The following is a 5,771-nucleotide window of genomic DNA, read 5'->3' on the forward strand; positions in this document are numbered from 1 at the left end:
CTGTGCGAGGGGCGGGGTACACCCTGGACAGGTTGCAAGTCCATCACAGGGCCACATAGAGACAAACGAGACAAACAACCATTCACACCTAGGGACAATTTAGAGTTACCAATCAGCCTAACATGCATGTTTTTGGTCTGTGGGAGGAAACCGGAGTACCCGGAGAAAACCCACGCATGCACGGAGAGAACATGCAAACTCCACCCAGAAGGCCCCTGGACCGGGGTTTGAACCAAGGACCTGCTCGCTGAGAGGCAGCAGCTCTACCAGTTGCGCCACCGTGCTGCCTATATATATATATATATATATATATATATATATATATATATATATTTCAAACCCCTAAGCGATAGGGGGAATCAGAGTTCTGCTTGTTTTTTTTTTTGGTTGGTTTTTTTTGGCTAGAGATCCAGAGACTGGAGACATTAATGTAGCCTTAGCATGGAAAGTTTTTCCATTTTGAAGTTATACCCCAATTTTTAAAAAGTCACAATTTCAAAACCAGTCAAATTGTCTGTCATATAATTTCTGTGGTTTCAACTCATTTAAACAACATGTCAGAGACAGTACGGGGAAATCTTAAATCATGTGCAGATTAGCGTCACTGTCCCAACTTAGTCACTGAGAGGTATATGGTGGTGGAAGAAGGAGCAACTCCTTGAACTTTTCATGTTTAAGGAAGATAAATGTGGCTGTTTGAAACTTTTTCCAGTTTCCTAAATCACATAAGTGCATTACTTAGCTTTTTTCCCGCCCAAATGTGTCATTTTACTGAAACAACTAGTGTTTGCAACAATTTACAAGAGATAGCAAGTCTTTCAGCCCAATTAACAGCCTACATGCAGGGTTTATCCCGATGAACATAACTTGGCTAATATTAGCTTTTTGACTTCTACCGTTATTTCACCAACAGGAAAACGGAAAAGAACAAAAATCAAATCAAACTATATTTTACTGTGCATCAAGTATCTGTAATTTAGTAATGTATTTGAGTCTAGCTGGTATTATTTTCCATGGTTAAGTCTTCTGCCGTTAGTATTTTTTTTTTTTATTGTGTCTTAAACATGTCTTGTTAGTAATACACACTGTTAATTTTAATAAGAATAAGTTGCTGATGCACCCAATATCCTGCTGGTCCATTGAGGCTGTTCTGTGCAGAGTTTGGAGTTCGTTCTTCCCGTTTGCTCCCATAGTCCAAAGACACATACTTCAGGTAAATTAATTATTTGAATTTGATAGTAGGTGTAAATGAAATCTAGAATTATCTGTAATCAGCAGTGATAGGTTTGCTGATGAAAAAAAAACTGAGTATAAAAATAGATGAAGGATTTTTATTACTGTAATGTTAAAAAGGGATATAAAACACAAAGTCCATGGCAAAATGTTTGTTGCTTTTTGTTGTTACCATAAAAAAACAAGGTCAGCCATTGTCACGTTCCAGGGGGAAAAAAAATCTAGTTTTTACACCAGCAACTTTGTAGCTACAGTAATCCTTGTCATCACTCAAGCAGTGCAGCTTTAAACCAGTCTTAAATCATTTTATTGAAGCCACCACCATGACAACCCAACAGATAGACAGATAAGGAATGTAATATAGAAAGGAAGGGATGAAACAGAGGAGAGAGATGGTGGAAAATTGATTTTCTTTGGGCTGCATTAATCAAATTGACTACAGAAAGGGCATTATCAGTTCAATAGATTTAATACGGTGAATTAAATGAAGACAAAGGCGTGCCTGGTGAGGCAAAGCTCTGGTTGAAGGATGACGATGATGGGAATGATCAAAAGTCAGTGCCATATAGAACCACAAATATATCTTCGTGTCATATTATTTGTTCAAAAACACCAAGAGAATTATTGCCAGCATTCATCTTTAAAAAAAAAAAAAAACTCTGCTTATTTTTGAAAAACATTTTCAAGCTGCAGCATAAATTCTAAGAGTGTACACACATCATTATTACTGACTGCATTAGCTCAAATTTACACATCAACTGACAACAAGGGGCAATAACTATATATATTTTTTTTCAATGACTGAGAAGGGGCCATAACAGAAAAATCATCATTTGATTTGAATATCAAGAAGATGGACTTGAGCAAACAGTCACTCTTCAACCAGAACCATTACTGTTTACTGGCAAAGACTACATGGATCACTGTGGTGACACTTATACTCACTGGGTCTCAGTTAAACAGTCAGTTTTATGCATTTAATTTCTTTGCTGTAGTTGTTTTTGATTATCTTTTGAGCTAGCAGATGAGTTAATGTTAGCTATGCTTACGATACAAAATACTACATGTAGCTGAATATTTGTTCTGTTTAACTTTGATCCCTAAACATAAATCAAATACAGACTCTTGACATATTTGCTCACTATTTGGAGTTTAAAGTTTATTTGATATAAATGCCAACAGTCAAGCATTTCACACAATTCACCAGCAGGAAGGGTTTATCTTATACACATTTGGGAAAGTAGTGGCAATGAATAAAACAAGACTTTATAAAAATCTATTTCTTGTTTAAAAGTTTCGGTTAACAAACAGCCTTTTGTGCTCATCAGTTCTGTTTCATCCTTGCATGTCTTGCATTTTCTCTTCTCTTTTCATGTTGTGCTTCTTTCCCTTTACCTCAGTCCCTCTCTGCTTCCTGCTGCAGGTGACGCTCATGTTTTATCACTTACTCCCCAACTCCTGCTGCGAAGGTGACAATGGTCTATTTTTGGAGGGTTTCTGGGTGTGGAAAGGAGTGCAAGTAAAATTTTGTGCACCAAATGTGTTTGTCCAAAAGGCTTTTATTGCCGTGACTTTCATTCCATCCTCTCTTCACTCATCCCTGCATCTCTTCACCCTCTGTTTCACTGATCCCTTCCAGCCCCAATTTGTGATGGTAATAGCGCCACTTGTTCCCTTGCTGTTCTTTGGGACCTGGGAAAAGATGCAGAGGGTGCTGGTACATGTTTAGATAAATTATATTTTACTCTGAACCAGGGAGGAAAATTTCATGTCTTACTTATATGGAGATAAAATATATGTTAATATACTAATAACTAATATTTTGCTGAGTGTTAACATGTAAAACTGGAACCAGTGCAAACATAGCAGCATAGTCGTAATTTTAAGGGCAATGACAAAAAAACTGCAATGTGGATCTACAAAAAATATTAATTTTAGGCTTGTAATTACAGTATGTTATCAGTTAGTGACTCGCAAACCTAAAAGTTGGTTTTGTAGGGCTGGATAATGAACAACAAAAAAAAGATGTTCTTATGAAACAGATCAAAGAAATATGTAGTTGGATACAGTAATGTTTCTGTCCTGTTTCCACGGAGTTAATTTAGTCATCCAATTACTGTTTTTAAAAGTACATTTTGGCCAACTGGGACAAAAACTGCAATTGTTCTTTTAAAGATCCAATCAACAAGAAGCTTTTGTGTTGCAAGAGAAACTGTTCATCACAAAGTTTGCTACAATTATCTGCATAGTCACTCATGAGTCCCTACAGTGAATTTTGTTCCATCGACAGAAAAATGGAGCGTTTTTGGTTAATATTTTTCTCTTGTGAATAAACTAGAGCAATTCTCATTTATATCAGCACAAAGCTCATAGACTGACTGTGGTTGTTTGTAGCTTATCATGAAAATGAATATCACAGGTGAGACAAGTCTGAAGTTATCTGTTGTGAAAAAAATACATACTTTTTGTCAGACAGTGGTAGTTTGCATGTGTATCGCATAAAAAGGGTTTTAGCCAGAGACAATTGTAGCCAAAAACATATGTATCAGTAAGAGACAGAAATGGTATCACGGTTGGTGGTAAAGACAGGACATTAGATTTAAATTTGCATGATGCTATGTTTTGTTATGAGGAGTTTTAAACAGGTAAACAAGAAAAGTAAACCATATGGTTTAACGTATGGTTGGTATAACTAAATACTGATGCTGTTATTGTAATGATCATGACCTCTGTCCCCTGCCTCGCTCACAACCCCTCAGTTCATGTTTCTAGTCTTCATGTGTCTGTTTCCCTGCTCCTGTCATTCAGTCACGCCCCCTCTGCACATTCAGCTCATCAGCGCTGAGTCACTGCACCTGTTCCTGGCCTGACCTGCCAGATTATTATACCTCTCATGGTCCTTGATATCCAGCCATCGTGTTTTCAAGTTCATGCCTGACGATCACGCCTTGTTCTCTGGATTTTCTACCTCACAGCTCGTTTTGTGGATTCACCGTTTTTGCCTGCTCCTTGTCTGATTTCTGTTCTGCCTATCTGACCCTTGTTCTCGACTACTTCTTCTGTCGCCGGATTCTGGATTACGGTTTGACCCTTTGGACTTGTTGGAACTCTGACTCCCTGTGTATGACCCCCGCCTGTGTTCTGGACCTTGTTCTTGGATATTCCCCTCTGAACACACTCCCCTCAGCTCTGCCTTGCAGCTGCGGTTCACCGAGTGACAGTGACGCTCATCCTGCCCAGCTCCAGGTGGTCCTCACTTCGTCTGCTTGAGAAACTCTCTCCCTCCTGCCTGTGAGGACCTGTCACCGCAGTTGAATACTGACCTCTTCTGCAGCTGTAAAAATAAATCAAAACTGTTCTTGTTTTTACTCTTGTGTCTGGCTGATTTTGAATCCAAAAACCCTGCCTTGTGACAGCTATCACAAAGATTTTTTCCCCACAGATAACCTGTCTCATACCATACTGTCAAGACATGGTGACAGTTTCAACAAGTATGTAAAATATATATATATTTTTAAATAAAAGTTATATACTGCAGCTTTAAAGAACTGTTGTGATGTATTAATAACCTAAATGAGTTTTAAAATGAATGTTGTGACCTGTGAGAGATTAATTGGTTTTGTTTAGAGAAAGGTTAAAAATATGAAGTTTAAACTGTAAAGCAATTAAAAGATATGTAAACTGTTAAAGTGGTTAAACAAATTCAATACATGAACTTAAAATGCCATGTGATAAAAAAAAAAACAGTTCAGAATAATCAAAAATGTCCATGCTCAATAACCCAGGTATACAATCCAACAATTTTCAGTCAGGTCATCTGGACAGTTTCTTTTTTCCTGAAACGTTTCACCTTCCATCCGGAAGGCTTCATCAGTCAAGGAAACACACAACACAAAACTGATTATTCCCCCAAACAGCTTACTCCAAAGTGGAACAAACCAGTTATGTTGATGCTAAGATGGTTTCTTTGGCACGCCCCCTCCTCTTGTGCCGGCCCTCTTCCTCGTCGACAGTCATGTCAAACTGGTTCAAAACCAAAAATGTCCATGCTCAATAATCCAGGTATAAAACCTGACTGAAAATTGTGAGCATGCTGTGACTTTCAGCATCTGAGCATGGCCATTTTTGTTCATAGTAATGTTAAAATATTCAATAAATGTTCATATTTCTACAAGAGGAGTTCCATTTATTTAAATTTCCACATTTAACACATGTTATAACTATGTTCCTTTAACATAGTTATTGTGTTGAATCATTTTAACACAACAGTTGTGTTGAATAATTAGCACAGTAAATGTGTCGACTAGAACACAAAACGTGTCGTCCTTATACAAGACGCATTACTGTGTTGGGTTTTGACTCAGTTTGAGTTGATCTGTTTTAAGAGTGTAGAGAAAGCAATGCGATGTAGAAAAATCACCCTTTAAAACTGGTCAGATTATGTGGACAAAAATCAGCTGCAGAGAGAGAATTGAAGCTGCTTTGTTGTGCCTTTCACATATTTTCTTTCCGTTCCACCTCATGATTGGCTGTAATCC

This window comes from Nematolebias whitei, chromosome 4 (assembly GCF_014905685.2).
Source record: "Nematolebias whitei isolate Nwh7 chromosome 4, NemWhi1, whole genome shotgun sequence".
Lineage (NCBI taxonomy): Eukaryota > Metazoa > Chordata > Actinopteri > Cyprinodontiformes > Rivulidae > Nematolebias > Nematolebias whitei.